The 23,273-nt window shown below is 39.6% G+C and overlaps 2 non-coding genes across 2 annotated transcripts; both read left to right on the top strand.

The window, feature by feature from the left end:
- Nucleotides 1–7,639: 7,639 nt before the first annotated feature.
- Nucleotides 7,640–7,712, top strand: TRNAG-GCC (transfer RNA glycine (anticodon GCC)). The gene has a single exon. It is a non-coding gene; the product is annotated as a tRNA-Gly (tRNA).
- Nucleotides 7,713–8,985: 1,273 nt separating this feature from the next.
- On the top strand, nucleotides 8,986–9,058 carry TRNAR-CCU (transfer RNA arginine (anticodon CCU)). The gene has a single exon. It is a non-coding gene; the product is annotated as a tRNA-Arg (tRNA).
- The last annotated feature ends 14,215 nt before the right edge of the window (nucleotides 9,059–23,273 follow it).

Below are 23,273 nucleotides of genomic sequence, written 5' to 3' on the forward strand. Positions count from 1 at the left end.
TTAGTAGTTAAGCTTTTTTTGGGGCATGAGTCAAAAGTTATCCATGGATTTTTGAACGAACAGGGTTTGGTGCCCCTAATCCTCACTTTGTTCAAGGGTCAACTGTGTGTGTGTGTGTGTGTGTGTGTGTGTGTGTGTGTGTGTGTGTGTGTATATATATAAAATTAGGAGTTTGGGATTGACATATACACACTACTATATATAAAATAGATAAACAACAAGGACCTGTACACAGAGGACTATATTCAGTATATTGTAATAACCTATAATGGAAAAAAATATATATCTATATATAACTGAATCACTTTGCTCTATACCTGAAACTAACACAACATTGTAAATTAACTATATTTCAATTAAAATGGTTAAAATCTCTATTATGTATATTAGTTTTCTATTCTTGCCATAGCAAATTTCTACACACTTGGTGACTTAAAACACAGCCATTTATTATCCTATAGTTTGGTAGGTCAGAGGTCTGGGCATAGCGTAGCTCAACTGGCTCCTGTGCTCAGAGAGCCACAAGGCAGAAATCAAGGGGTTGGCTGGGCTTTGGGGAAGACTACATTAGATTGGCCAAAAAGTTCGTTCGTTTTTTCCGTACCATCTTATGGAAAAACCCGAAGGAACTTTTTGGCCAACACAATACTTCCAGGCTCATTCAAGTTGCTTGTGATTTTAAGACTGAGTTTGCTATTTCCTTGACACATGGCCCCCTTAATCTTCAAGCCAATAATGGCACATCAAGTCCTTATCATGCCTTGGATCTTTACGTCCCTTTCTGCTACCAGCTGGAGAAAGATCTCAGCTGTACCACAGCTGGCATACGGGGGCTGGCATCGAGTGAACAGGCAGGAAGACTTACTGACTGGAGGAGGGAGAGGCGGTGGGAGGTGGTAGAGCTGAAGGATCGTCAGCAATAGGAGATGGAGGGCAAGCTGCAGTTTCACTCATGCCTGACACTGATGGCACAGGCTCTGGTTCCTTGCTGGAACCAGCTGCGTGTTCACATCTTTGGAAGTTCACAACTTGAACGTTCGTATGTAGGGGACTTACTGTATAGGGAGGTGAGGAAGGAGTGGATATTGTGGGATGCTGAGGATGTGCCATAATAGAAATACTTGATTGCTTGTACGGGTCTGAGGTGGGTGTGACCTGTGTCTCACGTTATAGCAGATCCTGAGAATATGAAAGTAGTGCCGAGCCCCCCAGCCCCCCAGTCACGGAGAATCATAGCGATGGGGCTGCGTGGTGTGTTTAGGTGTGTTATGGGTCTGAGGCAGCCTCGTCAAAATTCTTGGCTGTCTAGCATGGACAAGGGAACAGCCAAAGGCCTCCCAAATACCTTGGACGGTTGTGGGAGAGGCCTTGAGAGCTAGATCTGGGACCTGTGGTGATTTGAACCATGAGGGTGCAACTGTCATCTGCCAGAAGTGTGAGCCCCTAGTTGTGCCAGTGGCAATATAGGTCATGAGGGATGATGACCAATTGTCTCCTCTTTCCTGTCTCTTGGCCCTAAGTCAGTCCCTCTTCTGCTACCCCTAGGGACCGATACCCCATCAGTGAGGAGTGAGAGAAAACCCTGGCTTCTCTAGAGCAACAGAACCAATAGGCTATTTATGTGTCTAAAGAAGGAGATTAACTATGAGGAATTCGCTCACACAGGTATGGAGACTGAATGTCCACCATCTGTAGTGGGCAAGCTAGAGACCCAGGAGAGCCGATGGTATGGTTCCTGTCTGAGTCCAAGGTCTGCCACCTGGGAGAGCTGATGGTGGAAGTTCCAGTCCAAGTCTGAGTCTGAAGGCAGACTGGTGTCCCAGCTCAAAGACAGGCAGAGAGGAAGAATTCTTTCTTATTCAGCCTTTTATTTAGTTCAGGCGCTAACAGAACAGATGAGGCCCAACCATGTTGGAGAGGACAATCTGCTTTATTCAGTCTACTGATTCAAATGTTAATCTCACCCAGAAACACCCTCCCAGACATATTCAGGATAATGTTTAACCAAATATCTGGGCATCCTGTGGCCCAGTCAAGTTGCCACATAAAAATGACCATCATACCCTGAATGGACTGAGATTATACAAACTTACAGAAAACAGGCTACTGCCTCTATATGCAGAGGGAACTCAGAGTAGAAATGAAGCCGCATTTCTTGCGGATCTGAGTCAATGGCCTGGGTTGACTTACCTGCTCTTATATCTCGTCTTCACAGGGGCAACGGAGAACCATGTCCTTCTGGAATCCCTTCTGGGCCGTCATGAATGCAAGCACTTTCCACCTCCTCTCCCATGATGCTGCCTCTCTCTAGAGGTATTGTGGCTTTTGTAGCCATCCCTGTACCCCACAAAACACCCAGCACAGAGTCTTGCACAAAGATGGAGCTCAGGAAATGCCTTTGAATGAATGAATGATCTGAAAATCTCTTTCTTTTGGGTAAAGTCACAAAGAAATCAGAGGGTAGGGGAAGGAAGCACAGGAAGATGAGTGTCTCCTGGGAAGAGCACTGGACAGGGTATCTGGGGACCCAGGACTTATTCTGGGTTCTGCCACAAAGCACCTATGTGGCCTTGGCACATTGCTTAGCCTTTCTGAGCATCGATTTCATCCACTCTATGGTTAGAATGCTAATACGTATCCTGCCTACCTCAGAAGCACCTGGAGCTTTGGAGAAGATTGAATGGAACATTTCCTATGAAAGAACACGAAATATTATAAAAATGCTATAAAATGTGTGGTGGATTTGTTGTTGTTGTTGTTTCATAGGTGTATGTGGTGTGTCCACAGATGATAAATTCCTAGTGATCAGGAACCCTGGATCTCACATATTCCTCAGAGTTCCAGGGCCAGAGAAGAGCTTGGAGGGGGCTTGACACTTATCTGCCAACCTAAACTTGCATTGCTACGAGTGCTTGCTGAGTCTGTAAGGGACTAATGGTCCTCGAACCTCAAGGACTGTGTCTTGTCATTACGTAAGTAAGAAAACTGCATAACTGGTTGAGTGAAAGGAAGTCAACATGGAAATGACTCCCCATCTCCTCTAGGGAAGGGCTGGGTGCAGGACACATACTATGTACAAAGTCCTGTTCTGAGTGCTGGTGGGAGAAAAAAGATTCATTAAGCATCCCACCTTGGCCATTTCTTGAGCACCTGCAGCGTGCCAGGTAGGGTGTTTTTCCTGTGTTCATACAAATAGCTCTCGTAACAGCTCTGTGGAGTAAGGGCTGTTATCCCTGTTTTGCAGTGGAGGAAGCTTGGAGGGCGATAGAGTTGAAGTAATGTATCCAGCAAATACTGAGTAGCACTGGGATTCAAATCGTGTCTCAATGCAAAGCCCTTACTTTTTCCATTTTATTATATGAAGTATGAATCTGGTTTATAATTTAGAATTTTGCACAAGCCCCATTTCAAAAAAAGAAAAAGAGAAAAATACGGCATGCTAGTAGGTGGATTCTTTTAAATGGCACTCTTAGAAATTATCACGTTATGGGGTACCAGTTCATTTTCAGGCTCTAGTTTTTAATTTCCATAAAACTATCTTTGCATTTATAACCAGTTTGGCTTCACATGCTTTCCTCCCTCTTTAGTGCATATTGCCAAATATTTGCAGCAATCTCCTAGATGTTTTGTGCTAACCAAGAACATGGTTGTTCTTATCATTTTTAAATGATTAAATTAAAATTTACCCTCAGAGGGTTAGGACTCTGAAAACATCCCATTTTGTTGGTTCCAGGCACAGGAAATAAATCTACACAGAAAGAAAGGGGTCAGATTAATATAATTGTGGTGACCCCTACATCTCTGTGGACCTAGGCATGGGGGTTTGGGCAGCACGCAGCCTGCCTGGAAAAGGCTCCCTGCCCTTGGGTAAGAGAAAAGAAGTACAGCCTGGGGAGAGAAAATAATACAAAAAGAGGAAGGAGAAAATGAGTTGTAGGAAAAGAAGGGAGGATTGTAATTATAACTTTAAACGTTTCAAACATATTGGGAACTACACAGTATTTAAGGACGATGACCCTGAAATATAAGGTTCATATAACATATCACATGAGTATGTCATTCAATATTCGAGTATTTTTTGAGTCTCTTGTCAGTGCCCAGCAGTTTTCATTCTAGTGGTAGACATGCATCATTATTTTCTTGGTCACCCAAGATTAACTGATATTTAATTGAGTCAGCCAGTTAGTCCACAAACATTTAAGGAGCATACACTATGTATAAGGTACTGTCCTGGAGGCTGATGAGAGAAAAAGAAGCACTAGGAATCTCAACCCTGTCCTCTCAGAGCTACTAGTTCTGCACAGGAACTGATTAACAATAATGCAAGATAGGTACCATACCAACATAAAATATGAGTGTTACAGAGGAAAGAGAGATTATTATTTGTTGAGATGTGGTAATGCTTCCTGCAGGTGGTGATATTAAACCGATGTTTACTTACGCGAATACGAGCAGGAGGCGACATTCTGGGTGAGGAGTATGTGGATCTCGAGAGTGGAGGCCATGTGTGAGAACCTGTGATTTGACTGGCTGGAGTAAAAGGTGATTGAGAACAGTAGTCAGAGGTGAGCAGGGGAAGGTTGGCAGGGGACAGACTGCAGAGAGCTTTTAATGCCAGGTGTAGCCGTCAGGATTTGCTTAGAGAAGCAAAATCATTACAAATATTGTGGAATAATGATTTATTACAGGAATTAGATCTTACACGTTCGTGAGAGGAGCTGGAATATTTTGGCTTTCTATTAATGTATAACAAATCGCTCCAAAGCTTACTGGCTTAAAAAGACAACCGTGTTACCGGCTCATGATTCTACAAGTTCATTGGGGCTCAGTTGGGTGGCTTTTCGCTGGTCCCACTTGGGATCTCTCAGGTGGCTAGGTAGGAACCTCCAAGATGGCTTTACTCCTGTATCTGGTGCTTAGCAGGGATGGCTAGGGGCCTATGACCTCTCTCTCTCCACATAGCACTTTCCATAGCATTTCTTAGGATCATCCATACTTTGGGTGCTTTACATAGTGGCTGGATCCTAAGAACTCTCACTCCAGTAGGATAAGCAGCAATGTTCAAATGCATATTAGGCCTCTGCTTGCATCATGCTTGCAAGTGTCCCATTGGTCTCAAGCCTCGAGTCTGTGTAGGAGAGGACACACAAGGGCAAGGGTACTGAGAGATGTGCTTCATTGGGGCCATCAGGGTAACCACGCCAGGCAAAGGGATTAAGAACTTTTTCTGTAGGTAATAGGGAGCTCTTGAAAAATTTGGAGAGGAAAGTACCAGGATGAGATTATTGTTTTAGAAAGATGCATCTGGCAGTAGTGTTATAGGATGGTGTGGAGACACATGAGGCAGGAAGGCCAATTAAGAGACTATTATAAATAGTCAAGGTGAGAGGAAACGAGGGTTGGAGCTAGCATATATATCAGCCAACTGCTTATATGCTTTCAGACCTATGCCTTTCTCTTCCCCTGACTGCAAGGGAGCTGACTCTTACAGCTTGTGTTTCCCAGGCTCCGCATCACCTGTCAGCTGGCTTCCTGCTGGTTTGGCCAATGAGAGGCTCTGGTGGAAGAAGGGAGGGAAGGAGGAAGGAAGAGTAGTTCTCTTTCAGTCTGCTTCAGGTGGTACTTCGGGCAGCAGTGGTAACTGCTCTATGGCTTTAGCTTTGGTAATCCTGTCTTTCACTTTTGCCTCTCCACATTAAGGATAGTAGCAGTTTACCATTGTACTTATTTCTGAATTGCTTGATTATCCCTTGTTTAGCTTCTCTGTTTTTCTGTCACCTGCAGAGCTACAATTCTGTATTTAAGTCTTTCTATTTAAAATAATTAGTGTAGTTTCTATTGTCATGATTGAACCCTGGCTGATACAGTAGGCCAATAGAAGTAGAGAAAGGGTAACACATAGAACGATGATTATATAGGACTTTGAAAGTAATTGTAGAGGTGGGTATTTTAGAATCTCAGTAGGTATCCATGATGGTTTGGAGTTTTTGAATTTGGGTAACTGAGACAATGGTAGTATGAGTAAAAAGAACAATAATGAGAGGAAGCAACCCTTGGAAGAAAGATGATGGGTTCAGTTTGGGACATACTAACTATTTTAGGTGGTAGGTTATTTAGATGATGATGACCACCAGGCAGTTGGGGGAAAGGTCAGAGGCAGGAGTTTAGCTTTTGGTACCATATGAGTGGAAGTGGTTGGTAAGATTATGAAATTTTATAATATGGCCAGAAGGAGATTAGGAATGAAAACAAAAATTTAGTAATTACCTGTGTATAGGGAGAATGGGAGTAAAGAAAAGAAAAAGAAAAAGAGTTCCAGGAGATGGGGCAGAACCACAGAAGACATTAGTACAAAAGCCAAGGAGAGAATTTCAGAATGAAGGGGGTGTTTTAGTTTTCTGTTGCTGCTGTAACAAATTACCACAGACTTAGTGGCTTCAACAACAGAAAATTATTATTTTTTTAAAAGATTCTTTTGATGTGGACCATTTTTGAAGCCTTTATTGAATTTGTTACAGTATTGCTTCTGTTTTATGTTTTGGTCTTTTGGCCGTGAGGCATGTGGGATCTGAGCTCCCTGACCAGGGATGGAACCCACACCCTCTGCACTGGAAGGTGAAGTCTTAACCACTGGACCACCAGGGAAGTCCCAACAACAGAAAATTATTATCTTCAGTTCTGTAAGTCAAAATCCTGGCAGGGTTCCCACCTGGCTAAAATCAAGATGTCACAGGACTGTATTCTTTTCTGGAGGTTTTAAGGAAGAATCTGTTTACTTGATCATTAGGATTGTTAGCAAAATTCACTTTCTTGTGGTTGTAGGATTGAGGTCCCATTTCCTTGTTTGCTGTTGCCTGAGCATTCTGGAGGCTGCCTTACTCCATCTTCAGCTCCTGGCTCTCTTACTCCATCTTCAGCAATGGTGGATTACGTCCATCTTATGCTTCAAATCTCTCCTATGGCTTTTTTCATCACATTTTTCTGACTGACTCTTGGCTCATGTGATTAGATTGGCCCCACATGGATAATCTATGAAACTCTCCCTATCTCAAGGTCTATAACCTTAATCACATTGCCAAGTCCCTTTTGCCATATAAGGTAACATGTGCACAGGATCCAGGGATTAGGAGCTGGGCATTTTGGGGGGATCATTTTTTTGCCTACCACCGAGAGTAAACTGTTATTGTTATCTGATACAATAGCCAAATAGAGTGAGGAATAAGAAAAGGACCTAAGACCTGGTGATTGGAAGTCTAAGGTGCCCTTTGGGATAATTGCTTCCATGGAGTGATGAGGGCAGAGGACAGCTTGCTGGGTTTAATGGAGGGTGAGGGTGGACAGGAGGTAGTAGCAGAGTCACGCCGTACACAGAGCTCTGGGGTTATTGTTACTCGGAGGTAGCCAGAGTTCAGTACTTGTTTACAAAGTGCAGACCTCTCTCTCCAGTAGTTTGGTGACAAAGTGAAGGAAAACAGAAGCACACCTGAAGACTTCTCCCTGGAGAAATAGAAATGGAAGATGAACAGATGGGTGCCAGAGAAGGTAATTGAAGATAGCTGTTGAGGGTTTCTTTGGAGATGGAAAGGAGTAGGGCCAAGTCAAGTTGAAGGGTTGGCCTTAAAAAGGAGGAGCAGGGACTTCCCTGGTGGTCTAGTGGCTAAGACTCTGCACTGCCAATGTAGGGGGCCCAGGTTCGATCCCTGGTCAGGGAACTAGATCCTACATGCAGCAACTAAGAATTCTCATGCGGCAACGAAGATCCTGTGTGCCAAAACTAAGACCCAGCACAGCCAAATAAATAAATAAATATTAAAAAAAGGGGGTGGGTGGGAATCTTTGTACTTAATATACGAAGGAAGAAGAGGATATATGAAAACAGTCATTCAAAAGCAAAAAAGAAAAGAGATGGAGATGATTATGTCAGAGAGGTGGTGATCTTTGAAAGAGGATTGTGGTTATTTGTGTATATCCATGAGGGGTGTGGAGGGGTGGGACTGGGGAGATAGGAGCTTGAACTGAAAATCTGCCAGAAGTTCTGTTGTTTTTTTTGCAATAGGCTTCCTTTTTTTTTTTTTTTCCTGTTCCTCCATCACATGTGAGGCAGGTGATAGCCAACTCAAGTCTCCCAAGTGTGCAACTGCAACAACCAGGTCAGACTGATTAAACTCTTAATTCTAATTCTAAATTTTTTAGGAAGAAACAATTTGACTAGTTTGTCTTAGTTCAGATGTTCGCTCTTAATCCAATCAGGCATGACTAAAAGGAGCCCGTACCTGGGAGCGTTTCATGGCAGTCCTTTCCCAGAGGAGGTGATAAGGTAGTACCCCAGGAGCTTCAGTGCTGGTGGGATAGTTTTAACCAATATAATGAAACCAGTAACGATGGAAACAGTGGATGAATGGCTGATGGTTGTAATAACAGCAATGACCATGATTAGATAACTACTGGAGCTGGGATTTGGGGCTTTATCCTGAGGGTTTCTGTGGATCACCGAATGGAAGAAAGCATGAGAGGCTATTTTTAAAAGGACTGTTTTAGGAGATTATATATATGTAAGGAAAAAGGGGAAAAAAAAAACACACCAGGGAAAAGAGGAGTTTGGAATGAGGAAATGAAAAGGGAAGGCAGCCCACTTGACACCAGGTGTTTTTGGCTAAACTCCATGACCAGGGCAGAGATCTCTTCCCTGGAGGTGGGCAGTGCTCACCCAAGATGCTCAGTCACACCTGGGATGGAGTGTTCCAGAAGCCAGGGTATAGTCTGCTAAGTTCAGGAAATCTGAACAGAGTAAAATGATGCTAGGCATTAATGTGGCTTTGCTCAGTGAATTTCCTTCCTTCAATTAACAAGATTACTATCATTGTTATTAAATTAAATTATTTCATGTGTGAAGAAACCAATTTTCAAAAACCAAATTGCCTTACTGAGTGTTTTCTGGGCCAAAGTCATTGAAGACCAGAGTTCTAAATATGATAACAAGGGACTTCCCTGGTGGTCCAGTGGGTAAGACTCTGTGCTCCTAATGCAGGGGGCCCAGGTTCGATCCCTGGGCGGGGAACTAGATCCCGCGTGCGTGCCGCCAGTAAGAGTCTGCATCCCGCAAGTAAGAACTAAGAGTCCACATGCTGCAACTAAAAGATCCCGCATGCCACAACGAAGAACCTGCGTGCCACAACTAAGACCCAGTGCAGCCAAAGTAAATTATCAAAATTTAAAAAAATAATAAAAAAATACATATAAAAAAAAATAAGGATGGTAACGAAAAGGCAACCCCAACATCCAGGTATGTAAACAAGATGATGGGAGACCCATGTACTCTACTCTGCACAACTACTGTGTTCCATTTTCATGGCATGTGTATCAGAGTCTACATGAATATTGAGGGCTCGTCACTGTGGGCATACGTGTTATGCTCCTCCTTGGAAACATAGTCACAAATGGGTTGAGACCCTTTCATGAATGAAGGGCAGGGAGGAAGCTCTAATTTTAGGAGTAATTCTACTTAAATATTTATGATGAGTTTCAAGTCACTGAGAATATTAGTTCTTAATGAGAACATCGATAGGTCTATAGCTCAAATGAGGTGAAAGCCACTACTAGTTTTGTAATGCATCAGCTTAAATGGTCCACTGACACAAGTCCACACTTGACTTTCTTCGTTATGCATTACCAAGGAGAAGAAATAAATCTCAGCCTGAGGTTTGCTGGAGCAAAATAATTCACCTCAGTGGTATCTCTGTTATCCTAAATTTCATTCTTTCCTTGATGGCTGTATCAACACACACTGATCATCTTTGACTACAAAGTCAAGACTTGAGTGGATTTAACTTCTTTTCATAGGAAACTTCTTAAGTGGAGGCTTTTTGTGCCTAGCCTTTTACCGTCAATTGCTAAAGACGTTGCCTAACAGTGTTATAATTATGTATGAATTCAAAGCCAATTTAAGATCGAGTATCCATCTGGATATAGGTATGTTGTTAAGTATATATAGTTTGCCTTCAGTTGATAAGAAGAGTCTCGTCCATTGTTTTTACTTTTCATCATGCCTTTGAAGTCGAATCCGGCCTCTGTACCCCAGCACTGAATTAAATCTCGGAGACAGAGTTTTGGACAAAGTAGAAAAGAATAGCGTTATTGCTTTGCTAGGCAAAGGGGTCCACAATGAGCTAAAGCCCTCAAAACTCTGTGTCCCCACCTGGAGGGGGTAGTGAGGAGTTTTACAGTAATGGTTCAAAGAGGGGGGTGATCAGCTCGTGGACATTCTTCTGATTGGTTGGTGGTGAGGTAAGTGGGAGGCAGCATCATCATCCTTCTGGTTCCAAACGGTCTGTGGTCTATGTGCTTGTGGGCAGCATAGTGTTAACTTCTCCCACCTGGTGGGGCTTCGGTATCTGCACAACAGCTCAAAGATATTGTTATGTATATCCCCTGAGGGGGGACCAGGACCCTGCCCCAAGGCTGCACTATTGTTCCTCTTGACTGCTCCTCCCTTGTCTCTGCATCTCCTCCCTTCCCTAATTAGCATCTGTTTGAACCTGCCCTTGGAACTCAGGGAAGGTCCTGGAGGCTGAATGAAGCCTATTTCCTACAAACAAGAAATGGGGGACACAGAAAGGCTTTTTTGCCCAGGAGCCTATGAGCCTTTTGTGCACCGTGTCCTGCTTGGTATCACTCATGATTGATTTCATTTAAAGAAGACCATATAATTAATACTTCTTAAAAATAAGGACATTATACTTTCCTCCTCTTCTGACATTTTCGAGAACATCTCTGTCCAATAGAACTTCCTGTGATGAAAGAAATGCTCTATGTTTGCACTGCCCAGCACAGCAGCCATGAGCCACGGATGGCCGCTAAGCACTTGACATGTGACCAGTATTCCTGAGAACTAAATTATTAATGTTCTTTAAATGTGATTAATTTAAACTTCAATTTAAGTAGCCACATTTGGCTACTTTGCACTTGAACTGTGGCTAGTGTGACTGAAGAACGGAATTTTTAACTTAAATTTAAATAGCCTCGTGTGGCTTTTGTCTTCCACATTGGACAGGGCAGATGTAGAATATTTTCATCACTGCAGGAAGTTCTGTTAGACATTTTGGTTCTAGATATAAAATTCTTCAAGAGCAGGGAGCGAGTAGTTGTCTCTGTAGCCCTCATTCCCTAAGGTGGTGTGAAGAACTCACTCGTACATGCATTTATTGCCTGATCAACTCCTTAATAGGAAGGCCTGCTTCTTGAAGGGCCCATTTTTCATTTCTGGCCTTTGATTCATTTTAAAATGTACTTCTTTTTTTTTTTTGCGGTAAGCGGGCCTCTCACTGTTGTGGCCTCTCCCGTTGCAGAGCACAGACTCAGGACGTGCAGGCTCAGCGGCCATACCTCACTGGCCTAGCCGCTCCGCGGCATGTGGGATCTTCCCGGACTGGGGCACGAACCCGTGTCCCCTGCATCGGCAGGCGGACTCTCTACCACTGCGCCACCAGGGAAGCCCTATAAAATGTACTTCTAACTCTTGCAGTTCCTTGCTGCTTTAGGATTGCTGTATTTCTCCTTCTCAGTTCTTACCTGGCTATTAGAGCTGGTTTCAGCCATGCAGTCGGATGCCTTTGCTAGTTTGCTCTGTCCCATTCCTGATAGATGGAAGTAATGAATTAAAAACAAACAAACAAACAATTTATAAAAATAAGTGTAGTATGTTAATCAGGGTATACAAATTCAGAGTATGATTTAAAGAAAATCTAATATTTAGATACAGGGGTACCTCTCAGGACACTTTATATGTAATGAATACATGCATAATCTAATTCTACTTTTTTGCAGGGCATGTTAATTAGAATGAAACCTCCCTGAATTGACATGGGTTTCACAATGTTTTTGTGCTTCAGGTCTTCAAAAAAGCTTGGTATTCAAAGTCCCTGAAAGATGTCTGACTAGCCTGTTACTTGCCCAGCACATAAAGTTTTATCTCTGAAGATGGTTGAAATGTGTTTTTCTCCACACGGAGTGGGAAGTTTGAATGAAATGAGAGGGAATCATCACCCTCTGCTATGGCTACATGGACCCATAGATCAGATTCAATCACTGTTTTATAAGTGTGCTATGTACTGTAAAGCTGTATTGAGTTAACGTCTGTAAGATAGGGTATGAGTCGTTTAAAAGGGGTCATACTAGATCAGAGATCATGCTCAGAAACAAATTTACTAAAGGGGGTCAGTGAGAATAGCTCACTATACAGAGTGGTCTATAGCAAGGGCTATACTGTTAGTAAGTCTGTTTGAATTTGAATCCCAGATTACTAGGGGTGTGACCTTGGACCAATTACCTTTGTCTCTGTGCCTCAGTTTGGTCATCAATGAAATGAGGATGTTAGCAATATCTATACTATAGGGTCATGTGACAATTAAAAGAGTAAGTTCTCAAAAAAAAAACACCTTATTTATTATTACTACTACAAACTATTATTATTACTTTCCAGCTACACTTGACAAGGAGTGGAGAGTCTTAGAACACATTAATTAGATTGAGTCAGAGAAACCACCAACAAGAATGAACAGTTAGGCTGTTTATCACAGACTAGAGAAATCACATTACTGCAATAAGCAAGGGGAAAAGAATCTGTAGAATCCTTTTCATGGCAGGAATACTTCTATGCATCCAGTTCATGTCTTCCCAGTGTCTTGTCAATGTAATTCTCTTTGTAGTGGAAAGCCTTCCCATTGTGCATTCTGTGTGTGGATGTCTCGTCTCCTCTGTTCTTCCTTTCCTCCCAGCGTTATTTCCTGGATCAGGGATTGAGCTGAAGAGCTATACTGTAAATTCTAAGGTGGCAGCACACAGGTGATTTGTGGTATTGAGGGATTTCTGAATCCCTTTACTCTTCATAGCCAGGTGACATGAGCACACTGGACTTATCCCCAGTTCTAGGCATAGGAGATCTGTAAGTGTCCTCAGACCCACACTTTAGGACTTGCTATAAGGTGCTAACCATCTTGCTAATCTAACCCTTGTGAGTTGCCTCCGTTTAGGAAATGGAAATTTCTGGTTTGTTGATTTTAACCTAGTTCTTCTTCTTCCCAGCTCCCTGAGTTGGAGCTTTGACCTTGATTTCTGAAATGCCTTCCTGGCATAAGGTTTTCTTCCAAGAATTCAGTGACTGGGGTTCTCCTACATTTTAGTGGCCTCTTTCCTGTCTGGGCTTCTGCATATAGCCCACCCTAAATTCCTTATCACTTCCTTCCCATTTCATATTGGAACCTTTGGTACCCCTCATATTGGGGCCTACTGTCTGTTGCTGTGACAGGAAATTGCTACAGTCCAGAAACATTATGCTTTATTGGAGGCATTTTCCTCAAGTCTACTCTGCCTGGTGAGGAGGAAAGTGTTTGGTCTGGTTCCTTTTCATTGGCTCATCTGGTCCATGGGCTTGGTCCCACCCATGCCATGCTCAGGATGTCTGACCAAGAGACCCTCAGTGAAACTATACACATTATTTTTTCATTCTACTAATACTTATTGTGCATCCACTTTGTACTATTCTAGACACAGGAGATACTGCGGAGAGCAAAAAAGAAGTCTCATCCTCATGAAACTCAGATATCAACATTTTTTGGGCATGAGTGATTTGATTGGGAATTTTCTACTGCTGTGTGGATGCCAATTTGTAGAGATTTTTGCAGTGCATATAATCTACTTAAAAATTCAATATAATATTTAATAACTGTAAGAATTCAATTTTAACTGTCCTATGTTGTTTATAATGCACCACTTTTTTACTGTAGTTACCAAGTTATCAAGTTCAACTAGATAGGTGTGTGTGTGTGGCAGTGGTGAGGAGTTCTGGCTGATTATATTCATATTTAATAGAGTCTGATTGGTCTAAATGTCCAATCAACTATGCACATTCAAAAGACAGAAATTTTCTCTCGTGGTAAAGTAGTAGTATGTCTTTTTTAAATAAAAAAATATTATATAATATTTGTTTTAGGTTAATATCCGATATTATCAGTTTAGAAGGTTCTATATATCAAATGCAGTAAAAAATGCTTTATCTCACCCCCAAAAGGATGAACATGCATGCACATTTATATTGTATATTATATGCAAGCCACTCATGCATTAGCATCTTCACGGTAGATTATAGAGGGTTCTGCAAGAAACTCTTCTTTTATTCAAACTGAACCAGCAGACAGAAATCTCAGCTAATGGTTGTAATTCAATGATACCTAAAATAATTGGTTTGAAATTCAACAGGGTAACTTTTGTCTTCCCTAACATCAGTCAACTATATAATCTGAGTTTGCTGGTTCATCATCATCGGGATGGGGGTGGTTGTGTTAAACCAGCTGTCACGTAGTAGGTACTCATGTGTTCTAACTACTGAATAACTGTTCCATTTGAATAGAATCCATGCATCATACTGTTCTTTAAAAAAATTGTAAAATACACATAACATAAAATTTACCATCTTAACCATTCTTAAGTGTACAGTTCAGTGGCATTTAAGTGCATTCACATTTTGTGCTGCCGTCACCACTTTGTTTTTGGCTGCGCAGCTTGTGGGAGTTTAGTTCCCCAACCAGGGACTGAACCCGGACCCTCGGCAGGTTTATCCATGTTGCAGCCTGTGTCAGAATTTCCTTCCTTTTTAAGGCTGAATAATATTTTATTGTATACATATACCACATTTTGTTTATCCATCCAGTTGTCAATGGACACGTGTGTTCCTTCTACCTTTTGGCTACTGGGAATAATGCTGCTAAAAACATGGGTATGTAAATCTCTCCAAGTTCCTGCTTTCAGTTCTTTTGGGCATATACCCAGAAGTGCAATCGCTGGATCATATGGTAATTCTATGTTTAATTTTGAGGAACTGCTGTACTGTTTTCCACAGCAGCTGTACCATTTTACATTCCCTTGAAGAGTACACAAGAATTCCAATTACTCCACATCCTGCTGACATTTGTCATCTGTTTTTTTTTGTTTTTTTTTAAGTTTGCAAGGAATTCTTTTTTTTAATTTTATATTGGAGTATAATTGATTAACAATGTTGTGTTAGTTTCAGGTGTACAGCAAAGTTGTACATGTACATGTAACTATTCTTTTTCAAATTCTTTTCCCATTTAGGTTATTACAGAATATTGAGCAGAGTTCCCTGTGCTATACAGTAGGTCCTTGTTCGTTATCTATTTTAAATATAGCAGTGTGTACATGTCAATCCCAAACTTCCAGTCTATCCCTCCTCCCCACCCTTCACCCCTGGTAACCATAAGTTCATTCTCTAAGTCTGTTTCTGTTTTGTAAATAAGTTCATTTGTATCATTTTTTTTAAGATTCCGCAGATAAGTGATATCATGTGATATTTGTCTTTCTCTGTCTGACTTAATTCACTTAGTATGATAATCTGCATGTCCATTCATGTTGCTGCAGATGGCATTATTTCATTCTTTTTAATGGCTGAGTAATATTCCATTGTGTATACATACAACATCTTCTTTATCCATTCATCTGTTGATGGACATTTAGGTTGCTTCCATGTCTTGGCTATTGTAAACAGTGCTGCAATGAACACTGGGGTGCACTTATCCTTTTGAACCATGTTTTCTCTGGATATATGCCCAGGAGAGGGATTGCTGGATCATATGGTAGTTCTATTTGTAGTTTTTTAAGGAACCTCCATATTTTTCTCCATAGTGGCTATACCAATTTTATTCTACCAACAGTGTAAGAGGGTTCCCTTTTTTCCACACCCTCTTCAGCAGCACTTATTGTTTGTAGACTCTTTGATGATGGCCATTCTGACTGTTGTGAGGTGATATCTCATTGTAGTTCCGATTTGTATTTCTCTAATAATCAACGATGTTGAACATCTTTTCATGTGCCTCTTGGCTATCTGTATGTCTTCTTTGGAGAAATGTCTGTTTAGGTCTTCTGCCCATTTTTTGATTGAGTTTGTTTTTATGGGTATGAGATGGTTTTGATTTGCATCTCTCTAATGATTAATGATGTTGAGCATATTCTCATGTGCTTATTGGCCATTCATATCTCTTCCTTGAAGAAATGTCTATTCAAGTCTTTTTTTAATTGCATTGTTTTGTTGTTGACTTGTAGGAATTTATTATATATTCTAGATATTAACCTCTATCAGTTATATGATTTGCAAATATTTTCTCCTATTTGGTAGGTTGCCTTTTCACTCTGTTTATTGTGTCCTTTGATGCATAGAAGTTTTAAATTTGGTATAGTCCAATTCATCTAACTTTTCTTTTGTTGCCTGTGCTTTTGGTGTCATATCCAAGAAGTAACTGCTAAATCCAATGTCATGAAGATTTTCCCCCCTGTTTTTATCTCAGCATTTTATAGATTTAGCTTTTATATTTAGGTCTTCGATGCATTTTTAAATTAATTTTGGTATATGGTATAAGGTAAGGGTTCAACTTTATTCTTTTGCATGTAGGTATCCAGTTTTCTGAACACCATTTGTTAAAAAGACTGTCCTTTCCTCACTGAATGGTCTTAGCACCCTTGTCAGCAATCACTTGGCCAAATGTATTAGGATTTATTTGGGCTGTCTGTTCTACTTCATTAATCTACATGTCTGCCTATCTTTTAGTACTACACTGTTTTGATTATTGTGACTTTGTAGTAAGTTTTGAAATCGGGAAGTGTGCGACCCCCAACTTTGTTTTTCTTTTCAGTATGTTTTGGTTAGTTGATGTCCCTTGAAATTCCATATGAATGGATTTTTATGTTTATGCAAAAAATATTGTTGAGATTTTGATAGGGATTACATTGAATCTACAGATCACTTTGAGTAGTTTTGGTACGTTAACAATATTAAATATTCTTATCTATGAACACAGATGTCTTTTATTTATTTGTGTATTTAATTTCTTTCATCAACATTTAAAAATTTTCAGTGTATAAGCCTTTTGCCTCCTTGTTTAAAATTATTCCTAAATATTATAAATGGTATTTTTTAAAAATCCTTTTTGGATTGTTCATTGTTAGTATGTAGAAACACAACTGATTTTTGCATGTTGATTTTATATCCTGCAGTTTTACTGAATTTATTTATTCTAAGTTTTTTAATGAAATCTTCAGGATTTTTTACATATAAGATTATGTCCTCTGTGAACAGAGATGATTTTACTTCTGCATTTCTAATTTGCATGCCTTTTATTTTTCTTACCTAATTTCTCTGGATAGTACTTCCAGTATTATGTTGAATAGAAGTGGTGAAAGCGAGTATCGTTGTCTTGTATCTGATCTTGGAGGAAAAGCTTTCACTCTTCCATTATTTTTTTTAATTAAAAATGCTTTATTGATAAAAAATACTAACCGTTAACCATTTGCAGTAGTAACATCAAAGATCACTCATCACAGATCACCATAACAAATATAATAATAATGAACAAGTTTGAAATATTTCGAGAATTACCCACATGTGACACAGAGACATGAAGTGAGCAAGTGCTGTTGGAAGAATGGCACCAATAGAGATACTCAGCACAGGGTTGTCACAAACCTTCAGTTTGTAAAAAAAAAAATGAAGTATCTGCAAAGTGCAATAAAGCAACGCACAATAAAATGAGGTATGCCTGTATATGCTGTCACTGATCATTATACTTTTGTATTTGTGTGGTTTGATGTCTGATTCCTATATTAGACGGTGAGCTCTAAGAAGATGGGGACAGTGTCTGTTTTGCTTATCATTGTGTCGCAGCATCCAGCAGAATAATGGCAGATCATAGGCACTGCATAAATATTTGTTTCTTCTACTTTCTTTCAATTTGCCCTGTTTTGTTTTTTTATGTCAATAGCAGCATTTCATTTCTTTAAAAAAATATTTTTTTTTTTAGAGCAGTTTTAGGTTCACAGCAAAATTGAGCAGAAAGTACAGTGATTTCCCATAAGAAATGAGCTATCAAACCATGAAAAGACTTAGAGGAAACTGAAATGCTTATTACTAAGTGAAAGAAGTCAGTCTGAAAAGGTTGGTATGAATAGATGGAGCACAGAGGATTTTTAGGGCAACAAAAATACTCTGTATGTTACTATAATTCATGTCATTATACATTTGTCAAAACCCACAGAATGTACAAGAGTGAACCCTAATGTAAACTGTGGACTTCTGGGTGATAATGATGTGTCAATGTCGGTTCATTGAGTGTAACAAATGTAGCACTCTAGGGCAGATTATCAGGCTTTCCTTATGGAGTATGATGTTTGCTGAGGGCCTTGCATATATAGACTTTATTATGTTGAGGCAATCTCCTTCTATTCTTAGTTTGTTGAGTGTTTTTATCATGAAAGTGTGTTAACTTTTGTGAAATCCCTTTCTGCATCAATTGAAATGATCATGTGGTTATTTTCCTTCATTCTGTTATATGGTATATTATATTGATTGATTTTTGTATGTTGGACCATACTTGCACTGCAAGAATAAATCTTACTGGTCATGTTGTATAATCCTTTCAATGTGCTGTTGAATTCTGTTTGCTAGTGTTTGTTGAGGAATTGGACTGTTTGATAATGGGGGACACTCTGCTCATGCTATACTTGAGGAAACTAAGACTTTGAGAGGGGATATGATGTATTCAAAGTTATGCATCTGGATATTATTGTCAGGTTGAGTCTAGAACCCAAGATTTCTGAATTCTCTCAGGTGGTTATTTGGTTTAAGGTTCAAATGAATGAGCAGGCTGCTTTTTATTTGCAGAGGTCTGTGATTCTCACTTTGCTGGCACATTGAAATCATCTAGGGAGCTTTAAAAATACTGAGGCTTGATTTCCACTCACAGAGATTCTGATTTTCTGATTTAATTGGCTTTGGGGTTGAGAGGAGAACCCCAGCATATATATATATAACTATATATATATATATATATAAATAAAGTTATATATATATATGTACATATATATATATATATATAATTTTTTTGGTAGGAGAGGACTCTCATTTATTAATTTTAAGACTTTAAAAAATGACCTTTATTTTTTAGAGCAGTTTTAGGTTCAGAGCATAATTGGGAGGAAGGTAGGTATTTCCCATATACTCTCTGATCCCATTCATGCATAGCCTCCCGTATCAAATCCTGCACCAGAGTGGTACATTTGATACAATTGATGAACCTACATTGGCACATCATTATCACCCAAAGTCTGTACTTTACATTAGGGTTCACTCTTGGTGTTGTACAATTTATGGGTTTGGACAAATATGTAATGACATGTATCCACTATTTTTATATCAAGTAGAGTAGTTTCATTGTCCTAACAATCTTTTTTTTTTTAAGAACCAGCTTTTAGTTTTATTGATCTTTGCTATTGTTTTCTTTGTTTCTATTTCATTTGGTTCTGCTCTGTTCTTTATGATTTCTTTTCTTCTCCTAACTTTGGGTTTTGTTTGTTCTTTCTCTAGTTCCTTCAGGTGTAAGGTTAGATTGTGTATTTGAGATTTTTCTTGTTTCTTGAGGTAAGCTTGTATAGCTATAAACTTCCCTCTTAGAACTGCTTTTGCTGCATCCCATAGGTTTTGGATTGTTGTGTTTTCATTGTCATTTGTCTCTAGATATTTTTTGATTTCCTCTTTGATTTCTTCACTGATCTCTTGGTTATTTAGTAACATATTGTTTAGCCTCCATGTGTTTGTGTTTTTTACGTTTTTTTTTTTCCTGTAATTGATTTCTAACCTCATAGGGTTATGGTCAGAAAAGATGCTTGATATGATTTCAATTTTCTTAAATTTACCCAGGCTTGATTTATGACCCAAGATGTGATCTATCCTGGAGAATGTTCCAGGCGCAATTGAGAAGAAAGTGTAATCTTCTGTTTTGGGATGGAATGTCCTATAAATATCAATTAAATCTATCTGGTCTATTGTGTCATTTAAAGCTTCTGTTTCCTTATTTATTTTCATTTTGGATGATCTGTCCATTGGTGTAAGTGAGATATTAAAGTCCCTCACTATTATTGTGTTACTGTCGATTTCCTCTTTTATAGCTGCTAGCAGTTGCCTTATGTATGGAGTTGCTCCTGTGTTGGGCGCATATATATTTATAATTGTTATATCTTCTTCTTGGATTGATCCCCTGATCATTATGTAGTATCCTTCCTTGTCTCTTATAACATTTTTTATTTTAAAGTCTGTTTTATCTGATATAAGTATTGCTACTCCAGCTTTCTTTTGATTTCCATTTGCATGGAATATCTTTTTCCATCCCCTCACTTTCAGTCTGAATGTGTCCCTAGGTCTGAAATGGGTCTCTTGTAGACAGCATATATATGGGTCTTGCTTTTGTATCCATTCAGCAAGCCTGTGTCTTTTGGTTGGAGCATTTAATCCATTCATGTTTAAGGTAATTATCAATATGTATGTTCCTATGACCATTTTCTTAATTGTTTTGGGTTTATTTTTGTAGGTCCTTTTCTTCTCTTGTGTTTCCCACTTAGAGAAGTTCCTTTAGCATTTGTTGTAGAGCTGGTTTGGTCATGCTGAATTCTCTTATCTTTTGCTTGTCTGTAAAGCTTTTGATTTCTCCATCGAATCTGAATGCGATCCTTGCTGGGTGGAGTAATCTTGGTTGTAGGTTCTTCCCTTTCATCACTTTAAGTATATCATGTACTCCCTTCTGGCTTGTAGAGTTTCTGCTGAGAAATCAGCTGTTAACCTTATGGGAGTTCCCTTGTATGTTATTTGTCATTTTTCCCTTGCTGCTTTTAACAATTTTTCTTTGTCTTTGATTTTTGCCAGTTTGATTACTATGTGTCTTGGTGTGTTTCTCCTTGGGTTTATCCTGTATGGGACTCTCTGTGCTTCCTGTACTTGGGTGGCTATTTCTTTTCCCACATTAGGGAAGTTTTCAGTTATAATCTCTTCAAATATTTTCTCTGGTCCTTTCTCCTTCTGGGACCCCTATAATGCGAATGTTGTTGCGTTTAATGTTGTCCCAGAGGTCTTTTAGGCTGTCTTCATTTCTTTTCATTCTTTTTTCTTTATTCTGTTCCACAGCAGTGAATTCCACCATTCTGTCTTCCAGGTCACTTATCCGTTCTTCTGCCTCAGTTATTCTGCTATTGATTCCTTCTAGTGTAGTTTTCATTTCAGTTATTGTATTGTTCATCTCTGTTTGTTTGTTATTTAATTCTTCTAGGTCTTTGTTAAACATTTCTTGCATCTTTGATCTTTGCCTCCATTCTTTTTCCGAGGTCCTAGATCATCTTCACTATCCTTATTCTGAATTCTTTTTCTGGAAGTTTTCCTATCTCCATTTCATTTAGTTGTTTTTCTGGGGTTTCATCTTGTTCCTTCATCTGGTACATAGCCCTCTTCCTTTTCATCACATCTATCTTTCTGTGAATGTGGTTTTTGTTCCACAGGTTGCAGGATTGTAGTTCTTCTTGCTTCTGCTGTCTGCCCTCTGTCCTAACAATCTTGTGCTCCACTTATTCATTCCTTCCTCACTGCTAACCCTGGTAATCACTGATCTTTTCATTGTGTCTAGTTTTGCCTTTTCCAGAATGTCATATAGTTGGAGTCATACAGTATGTAGCCTTTTCATTTTGTGTTATTTCACTAATATGCATTTAAGTTTCCTCCATATGCTTTTCATGACTTGATAGCCCACTTCTTTTTAGTGCTGAAAAATATCCCATTTTCTAGAAGTACCACGTTTTTTGTTTTTTTAATCCATTCACCTACTGAAAGTCATCTTGGTTGATTCCATGTTTGGGCAATTATGTTTAAAGCTGCCGTAAACATCTTTGTGTAGGTTTTTGTGTGGACATAAGTTTTCAACTCCTTTGAGTAAATAGCAATGATATTCTTAATGTGTAGCCAGGGTTAAGCACCTCTGGAATAGATTTGATAACTGTGGAGAAAGGCCTGGTATTGTTCTCATAAATCATAGATAGATCAATAACATGGAGTCAGACCACCTTCAGTTGTGAAAGGCAGCCCTGAGGCTTATCATTGTGGAGAGGTAATGTGGAGATGGCTGTGAGCATCGTAGACTTTTAGTCTGTCAAACTGGAAGGAACCTAGGTGAAGTTTTTTTATCAGATGCAAAAAATAAGACACCATCATGTAGGAAAAAAAATGAATACATTCATTTTTTTTTTTTTTTTTTTTTTGCGGTACGCGGGCCTCTCACTGCTGTGGCCTCTCCCGTTGCAGAGCACAGGCTCCGGATGCGCAGGCTCCGGACGCACAGGCTCAGCAGCCATGGCTCACGGGCCCAGCTGCTCCATGGCATGTGGGATCCTCCCGGACCAGGGCACGAACCCGCATCCCCTGCATCGGCAGGTGGACTCTCAACCACTGCGCCACCAGGGAAGCCCAAATGCATTCATTTTAATGTCAGGGCAGATTTCTTGGCTAAGTATGTTATTGTCATGTAACAGAGAAAATTAACTAGCGCTGCTGAGAAGGCAGAGAACTTTCTGCTTCCATATTGAGAGAAATTCAGGCTTGCTGGTTAATATCTATACTCACCGTAGGGAAATTATCAGGGAGAAATAAACATTCCTGCATTAGTTTCTCCAAAAGTCACCACAGTTTTAATCCCTTACAAAGTTTTCCTAAGAGGCTTTACAGTATTTCCTCAAAGAAATCTTTCTGAAACCATGACCCTAACAGTGGAGTATCTTCACTGGCTGATTTATTTTAGAAAGGATTTTAAAGAGGATGAAAAGTTTGTACAGTAGACCTTTATGACCTATATTTTACTTAATGTAAAACTTTATTTTATAGGCTGCTGTGTTGCCTTGTTTAATTGATTTATATACACTGTAGAAAGCTTTATGCAATATAGTGTAACAGGTATAACATTTAAAATTGATTAAATATCCTGCTTGTGACCATTCATATGAAGAAGTTGGGCACCAGGTCTTGGTTAAGAACAGAAACCAATTTTATAAGATTGCTATTATGGGAAAAATAAGATTTAACTTATTTCTCTTAGGCTTAGAGGATCTGATTTGGTAAACAACCTAGGAAAACTCCTGTAAAATGCCTTTCCTATTTTCTGTGAGGGACAGAGCAAGTTATACACACAATACGGTAACATTTCCTGGTTGTTCTTTAGATACTTAGGAAGGCAAATGAACTCTTTCAGGCAGTGAGTTTTGCATTTGACAAATAAATTTGTTGACAAGTATTAACTGAGCATCTATTACGAATTATATTTTGGGAAGTGGAAGACAGTGTAGAGATCGCGTTGCTTCCAAATCTAAAAAGACAGAAAAGGTATTTCCTTATGAGAGAGAACATG

The sequence above is a fragment of the Orcinus orca genome, chromosome 5 (genome assembly GCF_937001465.1).
Source record: "Orcinus orca chromosome 5, mOrcOrc1.1, whole genome shotgun sequence".
Taxonomy (NCBI): Eukaryota; Metazoa; Chordata; class Mammalia; order Artiodactyla; family Delphinidae; genus Orcinus; species Orcinus orca.